The sequence below is a fragment of the Mobula hypostoma genome, chromosome 6 (genome assembly GCF_963921235.1).
Source record: "Mobula hypostoma chromosome 6, sMobHyp1.1, whole genome shotgun sequence".
In the NCBI taxonomy this organism is placed as follows: domain Eukaryota; kingdom Metazoa; phylum Chordata; class Chondrichthyes; order Myliobatiformes; family Myliobatidae; genus Mobula; species Mobula hypostoma.
In genome coordinates, this window is record NC_086102.1 from 33,065,244 (window position 1) to 33,081,328 (window position 16,085).

Genomic DNA, 16,085 nt, shown 5'->3' on the forward strand with positions numbered 1-16,085 from the left:
TTATTTCACTGCTTTAAGAAGATGAGAAATATACAGTGATCCGTGCCTGTTGAGTTGGACAGTGAGAGGACCTGGCATGACTCGAAAGAGCCTCTATATTTATCCACTACGTTCGGTGGAGCTATGCACAATAAAGGCAGATGGCTCTGTCAGAAAGCTGACCTAGTCTCTCCACCGAGAGATGTAACTAGACAAGGCTTCAGGGCTTAGAAAGAGCTAACCATATGTTTATACATATGTGATACACATTGACTGTTGCTAATGAAGTCAAATAGAACACATTTTATGCTAGTTATACTTTTATTAACATATACTATTTATCAAAAATCTCTTCAAAAATATAATTTCAATAGATATCTTAGCTTGAATATGCTTAGTCAATTTTTCACAGTTTGAATAATATTAAAAAGTAAAATTTGTTGACTTATCAAAAATTACTCTTTTTTTAATAAAGAAACCTTAAGACACAGATGAGAGTATGCTTCCATACGAAAAAGTGTAGTTTAGTGTTAAGTTTATAATCTCAATAAATGATCAAGTACGAAATAATCCTTAAAGTGAATGATATTACTCTGTTGCAGAATGTTTGAATTGAAATGCAAAGGTAGATTTTTTAAAAATATATAACCTGGAGTTATTAATCATTGTCATCTATTCCTTTGGTATACTTCCTTTTTTCCTGCTCATGCATAAAATCAGCAAGTAGAATATGGTGCTGTTCAGATAAAGAGTACATTTATGTATAAATGTATAACATTTCATGGAGTACACCATCCTTTTCTGTGCTTCACATTTTTGCAAACCGAGAATGTGGTATTATTTCATAGTTAATTTACAGACTATGTTTCTTAAATCTCCCTGATTTTGCAGAAAGATTTGGAGCTTAGGTGTTTAACAATACAATTCCTTCTTCATCCAAATTATTGTTCCAAATATTTTCAATGTAATTTTGTAGCTGATATTAAATTCTGCAACTGTAGGGTATTTATTAATGTAATGACCTCCTCTCTCAGTACCTTAGGTCTTTTTGGGCATCAGCTGCTGGAGTGAACAGCAGAGGTAAGCATCCATTATAAATACCTCAGGTTTTATTTTTGCAAGCAGCTATTTTAATTTATTTAAGCATTAAAATTATACAACAGGCAAAGAAGATTGTGTAGACATAGAATACAGCATAGAACAGTCCCTATGGCTCACAATTTACATCAAACTAGATAACTTACTCATCAAATGTCCAGCTAAACTAACCCTTTCTTCTTAGGCAATGTCCATACCTTTACATTCCTTACACATTCATGGGCCTATATAAAGCCTGTTGAATGTCTAATTATATTTGCCTCCACCACCACTCCAGGCAGCGCATTCCTGGCACCCACCGTTCACTGTTTTAAAAAAATTGGGCTAGACATCTCCTTTGAACTTACCCCCTTTCCCTTCCTCTAATATTACACATTCCAACCCTGGGAAATAGCTGTCTATCTATCCATCTCACAGTCTTAATCAGATCTCCTGTCAGCCTCCACTGCTCCGGAGAAAGCAACCCAAGTTTGTCCAGTCTGTCCCTAAAGTACCTGCTCTCTAATTCAGGCAGCATCCTGGTAAAATTCTTCTGCATCTTCTCCAAAGCCTCCATATCCTTCCTGTAATAGAATACAATACTCCAGAGGCGACCTAACTGGAGTTTTATAACTTCCCAACTCTTGAACTCAGTTCGTTGACTAAAAATGGCAAGCATGCCTCTTGCCTTCTTTCCCACATGATCAACTTGTGCAGCCACTTGCAGGGTGTAAAGACTTAGACCCCACGATCTTTCTGTACATCAGCACTCTTAGGGTTCTTGTCATTAACAGTGTACTGTTTCTTTACATTTGAAATCCCAACGTGTTACACTTCTCACTTAAACTGTAAGAACATCAGACACAGGAGATGGATTGGGCCAATCGGTCCATTAAGTCTGCCCTATTCATCATTCATGGCTGATTTTTTTTCCTTTCAACCCCATTTACTTGCCTTCTTCCTTTGATTAATTGAGGTAGGGGGAAATATAATGCTATTAGGCAGGAGCATGGGAGCATTAATTGTGAGCAGATATTCTCAGGGAAATGCAGAACAGTTAAGAAGAAAAGAAAAGCTTATGAAAGGTTCAAGGAACTATAGGTACTGATAGAGTTCTAGAAAATTACAAGGCTGCCAGAAAGGAGCTTAGGAGTGAAATTAGGAGAGCCAAAAGGGGCCATCAGAAGGCCTTGGCAAGCAGGATTAAGGTAAACCCAAGGCATTCTACAAGTATGTGAAGAGCAGAAGACGAGCCATGTGAGAATAGGACCATACATGTGCATGGAGTCGGAGGCGGTAGCGGAGGTACTTAATGAATACTTTGCTTCCGTATTCAGCAGGGAAGAAGATCTTGGCAATTGTGGGGACTGAAACGCTTGAGCATATAGACATTAAGAAAGAGGATGTGCTGGAGCTTTTGAAAACCATTAAGTTAGATAAGTCACCAGGACCAGACAAGATATACCCCAGGCTACTGTGGGAAGTGAGGGAGGAGATTGTTGAACATTTGGCGATGATCTTTGCATCATCTATAGGATGGGAGAAGTACCAGAGGACTGGAAGGTTGCAAATGTTGTTCCCTTGTTCAAGAAAGGGAGTAGAGATAGCCCAGGAAATTATAGACCAGAGAGTCTTATTTCAGTGGTGGGTAAGTTGTTGGAGAAGATCCTGAGAGGCAGGATTTATGAACATTTGGAGGGACATAATCTGATTAGGGATAGCCAGCATAGCTTTGTCAAGGGCAGGTCGTGCCTTCCGAGACTGATAGAATTCTTTGAGCAAGTAACAAAACACCTTGATGAAGGTAGAACAGTGGATGTAGTGTATACGGATTTCAGTAAAGCATTTGGTAAGGTTCTCCATGCAAGGCTCATTCAGAAAGTAAGGAGACAAAGAATCTGAGGAAACCTTGCTTTGTTGGTTCAGAATTGGCTTGCCCACAGAAGGCAAAGGGTGGTTGTAGATGGTTCCTATCCCGCATGGAGTTCAGTGACCAGTGGTGTGCCTCAGGGATCTGTTCTGGGATCCTTCCTGTCTGTGATTTTTATAAATGACCTGGATGAGGAAGTAGAAGGGTGGGTTAGTAAATTTCCTGATGACACAAAGGTTGGGGGTGTTGTGGATAGGCTGGAGGGTTGTCAGAGGTTACAGAGGGACATTGATAAGATGCAAAACTGGGCTGTGAAGTGGCAGATGGAGTTCAACCCAGGTAAGTGTGAAGTCATTCACTTTACTAGGTCAAATTTGAAGACAGAATATGGTACTGATGGTAAGACTCTTGGCAGTGTGGAGGATCAGAGAAATCTTGGGGTCCTTGTCCATAGGACACTCAAAGCTGCTGCTCAGGTTGGCAGTATTGTTAAGAAGTGTATTGTGTGTTGGCCTTCATCAACTGTGAGATCGAGTTCAAGAGCCGTGAGGTAATGCTACAGCCACATAAGACCTTAGTTAGACCCCACTTTGAGTACTGTGTTCAGTTCTGATCACCTCACTACAGGAAGGATGTGGATACTATAGAGAGAGTGCAGAGGAGATTTACAAGGATGACACCTGGATTGGAGAGTGTGCTTTATGAGAATAGGTTGAGTGAACTTGGCCTTTTCTCTTTGGAGCAATGGAGGATGAGAGGTGACCTTATAGAGGTGTATAAGATGATGAAAGGCATTGATCGTGTGGATAGTCAGAGGCTTTTTCCCAGGGCTGAAGCAGCTAGCATAAGGGGGCATAGTTTTAAGGTGCTTGGAAGTAGGTACAGAGGAGATGTCAGGGGTAAGTTTTCCACACAGAGAGTGGTGGGTGCATGGAATGCACTGCTGGCGAAAGTGGTGGAGGCAGATAAAATAGGGTCTTTTAAGAGTCTCTTAGAACATGGAGCTCAGAAAAATAGATGGCTATGCATTAGGGAAATTCTAGGCAGTTTCTAGAGTAAATTACATGTTTGTCACAACCTTGTGGGCCGAAGGGCCTGTAATGTTTTGTAGTTTTCTATGTTCCATGAATCCTTCCTAATGAAGAACCTATCAATCTCCACTTTAAATATACTACTGACGGGCTCCACAGCCGTACGTGGCAATGAATTCCACAGATTTATCACCCTCTGGTGAAAGAAATTTCTCCTCATCTCTGGTCTAAAGGCTGCACCCTCTGGTTATAGACTCTCCCACTATTGAAAACGTCCTCTCCATGTTCACTGTATCTCAGCCTTTCAGTATTCAGCAGATTTCATCGAGATCCCCATCATTCTTCTAAACTCCAGTGAGTACAAGTAAAAGCTATCAAACAAATGTTTCTTGTACATGAACCCTTTTATTCCTGTGATCATTCTTGTGAACCTCCTTGGGACCATTTCCAATACCAGTGCATCCTTCCTGAGGTATGCTGCCCAAAACTGCTCACAATACTCCATATGTGGTCTGACCAATGCCTTATAACATCTCAGTATTATGTCCTTGCTGTTATATTTTTGTCCTCTTAAAATAAATGCTAATACTGTATTTGCCTTCCTCATGACAAACTCGACCAGCAAGTTGACCTTTAGAGAATCCTGCACTCGGACTCCCCAGTCCCTTTACACCTCCATTTTTTGAATTTGTTCCCTGTTTGGAAAAAAAGTCTAAGCCATAATTCCTTCTACCAAAGTGCATGACCATACACTTATCTACACTATATTCCAACTGCCACTTATTTGCCCAATTTTCTCATCTGTCCAAGTCCTTCTGTATCCTTCTGTAGGTTCCCTGCTTCCTCAACACTATCTGCCCCTCTACCTGTCTTTGTATCATAGAACATAGAACATAGAATAGTACAGTACATTGCAGGCCCTTCGGCCCACAGTGTTGTGCCGACCCTTAAACCCTGCCTCCCATATAACCCCCCACCTTAACTTCCTCCATATACCTGTCTAGTAGTCTCTTAAACTTCACTAGTGTATCTGCCTCCACCAATGACTCAGGGAGTGCATTCCACGCACCAACCACTCTCTGAGTAAAAAACCTTCCTCTAATATCCCCCTTGAACTTCCCACCCCTTACCTTATAGCCATGTCCTCTTGTTTTGAGCAGTGGTGCCCTGAGGAAGAGGCGCTGGCTATCCACTCTATCTATTCCTCTTATTATCTTGTGCACCTCCATCATGTCTCCTCTCATCCTCCTTCTCTCCAAAGAGTAAAGCCTTAGCTCCCTTAATCTCTGATCATAATGCATACTCCCTAAACCAGGCAGCATCCTGGTAAATCTCCTCTGTACCCTTTCCAATGCTTCCACATCCTTCCTATAGTGAGGCGACCAGAACTGGACACAGTACTCCACATCATCCACAGACTTGGCTGCAAAGCCATCAATTCCATCATCCAGATCATTAATGTATAACGTGAAAGTAGCAGACCCAGCGGAGAGGCCTTGGGATACCGCTCGTCACAGACAGCCAACCTGATATTGAATTTATCCAGGATAAACTCCATCTGCCATTTCTCAACCCATATCTGTAACAGATCTATATCCCATTGTATCCTTTGTCAGTCTTCTACACTATCCATTAAACCAGTGCTTTTCATATTGTCTTCAAAAATACTAACTCACCCTTCTACCTTTTCATTCAGGACAAAGGTCCCAGTACAGATCCTTGCAGAACACCACAAATCATGGACCTTCAGCCAGAGTAATTCCAACCAACCACTACCCTTTATGGGCAAGCCAGTTTTGAATCTAAATGGCTAATTCATTGTGGATCCCTAGTATCTTAATCTTCTGGATAAATCTCCCACGAGGGACCTTATCAAACACCTTACTGAAATACATGTAGAGAACATCCTTAGAGCTGCCTTCATCAATCACTTTCATGACCTCCTCAAATCAAGTTAGTAAAACATGACTTGCCCTGTGTAACGACATGTTAACTGTCCCTAATTAGGCTATTGTTTTCCAAATGTTCATAAACCCTATCCTTAAGATTCCTGTCCAGTGACTGCTCTACCATGGATGTGAGACTCTCCAGTCTGTACTTTCCAGGATTATCCCGATTTCTCTTCTTGAATAAAAGAACAACATTAGGTACTTGCCAGTCCTCTGGGACCTCATCTGTGGCTAGAGAGCGCAAAAAGATATTGGTCAAAGGTTTCAATGTTTTTGGAATGTCAGAGAAGGGCGTAGGTGAGGGGGTGGGGGTTTGCATTGTTAATCGGGAACAATGTCACAGCTGCACTGAGTGGGACATAATGGAGGGTTCATCCCCCAAGTCTCTATTTATTTAGAGATTTAGCACGTGTTAGGCCCTTTCAGTCTTTTGAATAGCATCGCCCAGCAAACCAACAATTTAATCCTAGCCTAATCACAGGACAATTTACAATATCAATTAACCTATAACTAGTATGTCTTTAGACTGTGAGAGGAAAGCAGAGCCCCCCAGGGAAAACCCACATGCACACTGGAAGGAACATACAAGCTTCCTTACCGAGGATGCCGGAATTGAACTCTGAACTCTGAACTCCATCCCCAAGCTGTAATAGCATTGTGCTAACTGCTACACTACCATTACGCACCTTGGGTAGAACTGAAAAATAAGAAAGGTCGGGATCACTCTGATGGGATTATACTACAGACACCCCAGTAGCCTCCAGGACACTGGGGAGCAGATACATAGGCAGATTAGGAAAAGATGTGAAGACAACAGGGTTGTTGTAGTGGGTGAATTGAATTTCTCTAATATAGACTGGCATCTCCTTAGTGCAAGAACATTAGAATGGGCATAATTTGTTGGGTGCTTATGTAGATAGTCCAACAGGATGAGGGGCCATACTGGACCTGGTGGTGGATACTGAGCCTGGCCAGATGACTGACCTTTCAGTGCAAGAACAGTTAGGAAACAGTAATCACAAATCCTAGTTTTAATATAGCTGTAGATAATGTCCCTTTCTTAACCAAGTTCCAGCATCATAAATCTATTAACTGATCCATACTCTTTAAGTTCATTATCCTTATCCATAATACTCCTAGCATTAAAATATACTTCAACCCTTTCATTCCATTGTGTCTGTTACGTCACTCCTTACGGGTCATGACATCTACCTTCCTCTCAATCCCTCCACTTTCTGACCTGGTGTGCTGGTTCCTAACCCCCTGCCAAACTGGTTTAAACCCACGTAAGCAACATTAGTGAACATTCCAGCCAGTATATTGTTTCTCTCCCCCGCCCCCCAGTTTAAAGTGTAACCCGCCCCTCAGGTCACTCCTGCCTCAGAAGAGGTTACAATGATCCAAGTGCCTGAATCTCTGCCCCCGTATCAGTTCCTCAGCCACTCATTCATCTGTTCTATCTTTCTATTCCTGCCCTGACGAGCATGTAGTACCGGGAGTAATTCAGAGATTACCAGCTTCATAGTTCTGCTTTTTAGCTTCTTTCCTAACATTGCACAGCACCTCTTCCTCATTTCTATCTATGTAATTGGTACAGCCTCAGGCTGCTCACTCTCCCTACTGAGGATGTTCTGCAGCTGCCTTAAGCCACCCTCAACACAAGCACTTGGGAAGCAACCATCATGGCATTTCTTTCAGCAAGGTCCAAGACCTACCACTCTTGAACTCTTAGCCCTCTTACTCCTATTAAGGATACAATAGGATTTATGCAATTAATATACATTTTGTTCTTGAGGAGATGAGGAAATTGCATTTAATCCTGGCAGCATTACATCGCATAGCAGTGTAAGCTACAAATTACACAGTAAATGCTTGGATGAAATTTATCAGGCTTACTGCAAGGCACTGACAAACATGCATATAATTATTCCATGAATGTTGTTTCCACTGTAACTATGGTTTCAGTTTCAGAGACTGTGTTACTGATATTAGCTGTGGTCTCACTTTTCAATCAGTGGCAGAGTAAAGCTATATTAAAGCTTCCATTAACAGTTAAAATAGCCTGTATCTTGAACAAAACAATCCACTAATCCTTCACTTAAAAGCAGGCAGTTCTGCTCAGGCAAAGTTCCCAAGTTAGTTCAGAGCCTCAAACTTCCACCCAGTTTTGTGGGTAACAGCAAGTAATTCTACTCAGAATTGTTTTCTTTTACCCAGATAGCTAAGTAAAAGCACAGCGCTCCTGAGCTAAGAGTAAGCTTTGAATTCTACTTAGCTATTTGTTGGTCGCTGGGACAGAACAAATCTTCATAGATTTCCTTGCACTTAACCTGGTAAAAATTCAACAGTCTTAACAGGAAGAAATGGCTTTGGGGAGAATGCCAAGTAGAAGATATTCTCCTTTTCCCTTTATTTGATTAAGTGAGGTTAAATGCATTTGATTGTGTCTGATTTTTTTTTCTCAAATGCTTCAAGTTTTTAATTTTTAAGAAGTTTTATGACTTAAATGTTTTAGTTTTTACTAATACATTCAAAAGCAGCAGTTTTTCAGATTTGACAGAAAGTAAGCATGGCATAAGTGCTATAGGTTGACTGATCCTCTTAAGAATGGACTTCGAGAGCAGGCAATAGTTGAGCTTGTGCAGCTCAGATCAGTGTGATCTGCATTGTCAGATCTCTGTGTCATGGATTTCACCCATCCTGATGTTGAATGTGAGATTGTAGTTCTAGGCAATTTTTAGTACCCGTCAACAAACATCAAGCAGATGGTCAAACAGAATGACCAGCCAGTCATGCAGAATAGTTCTCTCAGATGGCATACAAGACATAAAAACAGATGTTTTTTTAAAATTAAGTTATTTAAGACCTCACAGTCCAAAAAATTTAGACACTCACGCACAGGCACGTGCACGCTCATATATACACACACACACACACACACACACAGAAAACAAGAAAATGTAAAAAAATTAAATTATAAGCAGCTGAATTTTGAAACAATTATTTATAGAGCCAACGGGAATGTTTTTAGGAATGGAAAGTTGTTCAGCCTTAATTATAGTTATAGCTTAATACACTAACAAGCTGCTTCTCTGGTTGAAGGGTTGTTGCAGGATGAGAGTTGTTCGCTTTAGAAAAGTAGTGCCACAACTTTTTCAAGCATTCTATTGCAAACAAAATTCGGAAGACATCAAGGACAACGCAATCCACTTAATCACCTCTGTAAGCATTAAGTTTCTCCATCTCCTACTTATAGTGGTTAGCATGTATACCATTTACAAAATATATTTACTTGCCTAGGCTATTCCAGCACCACCTCCCAAAAGAGCAACATCTACCTTCATGAACAGGGACACCAAGCACATAAAAACAAAAAGGTTTCCTTCTAAGTTGCATATCATTCTCACCTGGAAATTACTGTTGTTCTTTTATTGATGGCAAGTCTAAATTCTGGATCTCCAAAGCCAAAGCTTTAGACTGGTGTTCAAAAGGACCAAAGTCTGCTTGTGTACAAAAGTCACTGAAGACCACTGTGCAGATACAGCAAGTGATTCGAGGGGAAAATGGTAGATTAGTATTTTCCAAGAGAGGGTTTAGATATAGGGATAAAGAAGGATTATTGCAATTGTTCTGCACCTTATGAGTGGCTGCACATTGAGTATTATGTTCAGTTTTCTTTCTGCTTGCCTAATAGTATATGTACTTGCCATAGAAGTGCATTGGAAATTCACTATTCTGGTTCCAGGAATGGCGGGATTGCTGTGTAGAACAATATTCTTTAGAGATTACAAAAAAAATGAGGATAAATCATGTCAAAATTTGCACAATTTTCAAAGTGTTAGTCACCAGGAGGATGTTTGCCCTGGTTGAGGAGTCTGGACCAGGAGGTCTAAAATTAAGGAGCAAGTTATTTAGGTTTGAGGTGAAGAGAATTGGCTGCTTTCAGACAGTGGTGGGTCATTTGGAATTCTCTCTCCTGGATGCCTGGGAAAGCACAGTTTTTATGTTCATACAAAAAATATTTCTGGGCAATAAAAGGAGCAAAGAGTGAGGAAACCATACTGAGGTAGATGATCAACCATGATCATAATGAATGATGGCGCAGGCTTGAAGGGCAATATGGCTTGCTGGTGCTTCAGTTCTCAAATTCAATTGAATTATGCAATAACTTCATTGAAAGAATTGCAGTGGTTCACGATAGCTCCCCACTACTTCTCAAGGGCAAATAGGGATGAGTAATAAATGGTGTTGGCAACAACATCCCAATCCAAAAAGTAAATTAAAAGAAATACAGCTGCCTTGAAATTATCTTGAGGACTCATTGTAGTTTTGATTAAAGCGGTGGAATGCAATATTTTATTGTTTAACATACGCAGGTGATGGGATACAAAAGGAATTTTTGTTAAGTAAGGCATTGTCCTGTATACTTAGATAATTCAGAGATGTAATAGGTCCCAAAAATTTATGATTCAGCAATATTTGTTCCCAACTAGTTTTACTCAGTTCTCAGTGTGGATAAAGATAGTGGAGAGTTTTGCTAGATGACCTAGGTAATGCAGAGCACGCAAGCTATGTAATTGATGTTTGCAGAAACAGCTGATACAGCATATGCCGAGAGCAGAGCTGAAATACTCAGGGCAAGTGCCTGCTCATGGTGGCAGAGCCAAGTTGGCAAAATTTCACGCAAAACCTTTTAAGATTTTCCATTAGTTTCCTTTTTGGGAGAAGCAGAATCGTTACTAAATATATTAGTGATGTGATAATTTTCCATTACCCTAATAAAATATGCTTCAGAGAGCATGAATTGCAGGTTCAGATTGAGCTAGGGAAAGATCTTCCAAGAGTGGATATATTCATGACTGACTAAAAGATACAGCATTGAATCTTTATAGCACTCTCTATTTTAATAACCTTGACTGTCAGAGGCTGAGTGGTGACCTGATAGAAATATATAAAATAATGGGGAGCATAGGCAGGGTAGATAGATTCCTTATCCCAAGTTTCAAATGCTGCATTTTAGAAGTCATAGGATTAAGATGATTGGGAGGAAGTTTAAATTAGATTTACTTTGCAAAATTTTTGGCCTGTTCCAGAAACCTACCACAGAATTTCTGGAACATGCTGCCATGGGAAATAGTGAAAATACATAGCAGAGTTTAAGAGGCATTTAGACAGGCACATGAACAGGCAAGAAACTGAGAGATATAGATGATGTGAAGGCAGATATGCACATAGCATCAAAATCAGTATAGATATAATGGACCGAAGGGCCTGTTCCTGTGTTCTTTCTAAAACTATGGTCGTGGTTGTGGTCATAAGAGGTCACAGACCTTTGTGAAGGCAAAGAAACGAGTTGAATCTTTAAAGTAGTCTTAGTTTAAAAATATTGTTCTATGAATAACTTAGAACTGTGAATTTGAAAATTCTGTGTGTTATGTGTTGTACTACCTTGCTGGATTTTTTCTCTCAAATATAAGTACTTTCAAGAATGAAAACCATCTTGAAAATATGAGACAAATGTTCTAGTCACCATTATTGCTGTCAGTACTTCTCTACTCTGGGTCAGCTGTTTATGTCTGGAGTTGTGTGAGTCGCTAGCCTAAGGTCTAATAGAGATTCCAACTGATTTCCTGTGATTAATAATTCCTTAGAGTGTAATTGTTAATCTATCGTGAAACAACCCTTACATGATGTGTAATATGGCACAGATTGAGTCTTAAAGAAAACTTGTATGCCTACCCTTTTCTTATTGGTACAAAGAAAAGTTCAAAAGTTCAAAGTAAAATTTATTTTCAGAGTACATACATGTCACCACATACATCTCTGAGATTCTTTTTCCTGCAGGTATGCTGAGCAAATCTATAGAACTGTAACTGTAAACAGGTGCAATGAACAACAAACTGTGCAAATGCAAATATAAATAAATAGCAATAAATAATGAGAGCATGAAATAACAAAATAAAGAGTCCTTAGACCAGAGGACACAGCCTAAGAATAGAGTGGTATCCTTTTAGAATGGAGTTGAGGAGGAATTTCTTTACCCAGAGAGTGGTGAATCTGTGAAATTCTTTGTCACAAATCTTTATGTATATTTATGGCAGAGGCTGATAGATTCTTGATGGTCAGGGCATGAAGGGATACAGGGAGAATGTCAAGGAGACTGCTACCTATGACAACCGTGTTACCATCGAGGAATGTGTGGATTGTGTGACCGACTACATAGAGAAGTATACTGTGGATGTTACCATCACGAAACAGAGGGCAAGTCAGAAACCATGGCTTACTGCGGAGGTCCGTACATGGCTGAGGGATCGTAACGCTACTTTTAGATTGGGAGATGCAACAGCGCTCTGGGAAGCAAGAACTGTGTTTTCTCGCTCCATCAGAAAGGCGAAATGGGAGCATCCTCAGAGAATTTACAGCTAGTTCTGCGATACCACAGACACGAGGCGCATGTGGCAGGGAATTCAGAGGATTACAGAATACAAGTCATCTCTGTGCATCCAGAATAGAGACTGAATGTCAGATTTGATGTGCAGAGCAAGTGCTGGCGAGGAAGGGATCCCTCCCTCCGGGGGAGCAGACACTCTGTTTGGCCGAAGCTGAGGTGAGGAAGTCCCTGGCTGGAATCAGCCGCACAAAGCTGCAGGGGCTGTTAATAAACCAGGTCGGGTTTTGAAAGACTGTGCAGCCCAGCTGAGAGAGGTGCTGACAGTCTAGAACAATGCATTGTCCCCTTGGTTTTCAATGCAACAACCATCATTCCAGTGCCAAAGAGGGAGACATTAGCCTGCCTAAATGACTCTCGTCCAGTGACATTAGCATCATCCATTATGAAATGCTTTGACCGGCTGGTCATGGAGTGCATTAAAGCCTTTATCGCAGCTACACTTGGACCCTTTCCAGTTCGCTTATTGCTCAAATCAATCCACTGATGATGCAGTAGCCTCTGCTCTCCACTCTGTCCTGTCCCACCTGCAAAATGGGGTCTTATATGCCAAACTGCTGTTTATAGAATTCAGTTCAGCGTACAACACCATCATACCCCAGAAACTGGTGGGGAAACAGTCCTCGCTGGGTCTCAACACCTCCCTTTCTAATTGGATACTGGATTTCTTAACAGCAAGGCCACAGTCATTCTGTGTGGGCAGGAAAGTCTCTCATCCCATTACACCAAGCACTGGCGCTCTCCAAGGCTGTGTCATCAAGTTTGCGGATGGCCTTATCAAGAACATTGATGGGATGGAGTATAGAGAGGAAGTGGAGCCACTGGTGGATTGGTGTGAGAAGAATGACCTATGTCTGAACATGGAGAAGACAAAGGAAATCATAGTGGCCTTCAGGAAGGTGCAGTCAAACCATCTCCCTCTGCGAATACGTAGTTCCTCCGTTTAGAAAGTTAAGTGCGCCGAGTTCCTGGAAGTTCACATCACAGATGACCACACCTGGTCCTTTAGTACCACCTCCCTGAACAAGAAGGCACAGCAGTGCCTCCACTTCCTAAGAAGATTGAGGTAAACAAGGCTCCCCCTACCCCCCCCACCCCACCTTAACTGCATTTTACAGGAACACCATTGACAGCGTCCTGACAAGTTGCATCTTCACCTGGTGTGCGGGCAGGTGAGCATCAGACTAGAAGTCCCTACAAAGGACTGTGAGAACAGCTGAGAGGATCATCAGATTGAGGACACTCAGTCCTCGTTTATTGTCATTTAGAAATGCATGCATTAAAAAATGATACAATGTTCCTCCAGAAAGATATCACAGAAAACACAGGACAAACCAAGACCAAAACTGACAAAACCACATAATTATAACATATAGTTACAACAGTGCAAAGCAATACCGTAATTTGATAAAGAGCAGACCATGGGCACGGTAAAAAAAAGTCTCAAGTCCCGATAGCCCCATCATCTCACGCAGACGGAAGCTCTGCAAACTTGTCGATGCATTGGAAGCACCCAACTGCAGCCGACTCTGAGTCCATCCAAAAACCTCGAGCCTCCGACCAGCCCTCCGACACCGAGCACCATCTCTGCCGAGCGCTTCGACCCCGCCCCGGCCGCCGAGCAACAGGCAAAGCCAAGGACTCAGGGCCTTCCCCTCTGGAGATTCTCGATCGCACAGTAGCAGCAGTAGCAAAACAGGCATTTCAGAAGTTTCACCAGATGTTCCTCCGTGCTCTCATGTCTGTCTCCATCAAAACAGGATTGTGCACGGCACCCTACTTGACAGATAACAGATATAATTTCATCGGAGTGGCCACTGCATGCTGCATTGTGCCGCCATCTTCTCCTCCCTCCCAAGATAGGGGCCTACCTAACATCCATCGGGGACATTGATCAAGTGCGCTGCATACACAATGCTCTAAGTATTATTAAGGATCCCAACAATCCATCCAGCCTCCTCTTTGACTTTCTACCATCAGGCAGGAGACCACGATGCATAAAAACAAAAATGGCCAGGATGAGAAACAGTTTCTTCCCCCAGGCCATTCGGCTTCCGAACTCCCAGCCACATCATATTCGAAGTGTCACTGGTTAATCTTTTCCATTGCTTACAATATTTAATATTAATGCACTTTAGTTTGTTATTTATGTGTGATTCATCTGTAGATTTCTGCTATCATATCTGTAGATATGATGGCAGAATATGATATTAATGGTAAGACTCTTGGCAGTGTGGAGGATCAGAGGGATCTTGGGCTCCAAGTCCATAGGACGCTCAAAGCAGCTGCGCAGGTTGACTCCGTGGTTAAGAAGGCATACGGTGTATTGGCCTTTATTAATCGTGGAATTGAATTTAGGAGCCGCGAGGTAACGTTGCAGCTATATAGGACCCTGGTCAGACCCCATTTGGAGTACTGTGCTCAGTTTTGGTCGCCTCAGTGCAAGAAGGATGTGGAAGCCATAGAAAGAGTGCAGAGGAGATTTACAAGGCTGTTGCCTGGATTGGGGAGCATGCCTTATGAAAACAGGTTGGGTGAATTTGGCCTTTTCTCCTTGGAGCGCCAGAGGATGAGAGGTGACCTGATAGAGTTGTATAAGATGATGAGAGGCATTGATCATGTGGATAGTCAGAGGCTTTTTCCCAGGGCTCAAATGGTTGCCACAAGAGGACAAGGGTTTAAGGTGCTGGGGAGTAGGTACAGAGGAATGACAGAGGTAAGTTTTTTATGCAGAGTGGTGAGTGCATGGAATGGGCTGCCGGCAATGGTGGTGGAGGCGGATATGACAGGGTCTTTTGAGAGACTTTTGGATAGGTACATCGAGCTTAGAAAAACAGAGGGCTATGGGTAAGCCTAGTAATTTCTGAGGTAGGGACATGTTCAGCACAACTTTGTGGGCCGAATGGCCTGTATTGTGCTGTAGGTTTTCTGTGTTTCTATGTTAGATTTTATCCTTGCCTTCATAAGTTATTATGTGCAATGTGTATTACTGTGCTCTACACCCTGGTTCAGAGAAATGTTTTCTCGTCTCTATATACATTATGTGGTTATATACGTTATACTGTATACGTGTATGTAGTTTAATGACAATAAACTTCACTTGACTTGAAGGCAGGAGGTTGGAGTTGACAATAAAATTGGATCAGCCATGATGAAATAGAATAGCAGACTTGATGGGCCAAATGGCATAATTCTGCTTCTATATTTTATGCTCTTATGTTCTTAAAGTGAGACCACTGGTTGTGGGAATGCCAGAAATAGAATGAGTGTAGTTATCCACTTTTGTTCAAGAGCCTGATGGTTGAGTCCGAAGGCACTTGTACCTTCTACCCGATGGCAGCAGCAAGAAAAGAGCGTGGTCTGAGTGGTGAGGATCTTTGATGATGGATGCTGCTTTTCTATGGCAACGTTTCATGTAGCGGTGCTCAATGGTTTGAGAGAGTTTTACTTGTGATGTACTGGGCCAAATCCACTACCTCTTGTTGGATTTTCCTCTCGAAGGCATTGGTGCTCCCATGCCAGCATAAACTATCAACAAACACAATCAAATCCAGAAAATATTGTCATTATTCTGCAGATCTAAAAGTGTCAATGGAGACTAAGTGGGAACTGGTATCAAATGCCAAATTCATTATAAGTGTAATGTGTTAGAGTTAAGCAAGTGCCTAAGTGGTGGAGAGTGAGTTCACAGTCGCGTGGGGAAGAGGTAGGATACGCAGAATGCAGGGAAA

At 41.7% G+C, this 16,085-nt stretch overlaps 1 protein-coding gene across 4 annotated transcripts in view; it reads left to right on the plus strand.

Moving 5' to 3' along the window:
• cmss1 (cms1 ribosomal small subunit homolog) overlaps window positions 1-16,085 on the plus strand; it is a 129,695-nt gene that overhangs the window by 66,196 nt on the left and 47,414 nt on the right. For 2 of the 4 annotated variants that reach the window (XM_063050522.1, XM_063050520.1), the window contains one exon: window positions 1,014-1,059. The exons of 1 other annotated variant lie outside the window; for it this stretch is intronic. The gene's annotated coding sequence lies outside the window, so the exon portion shown is untranslated. Of the gene's footprint in view, window positions 1-1,013; window positions 1,060-9,008; window positions 9,129-16,085 lie in introns of all 4 variants that reach the window. One more of the 4 variants, XM_063050521.1, reaches the window with a different exon arrangement.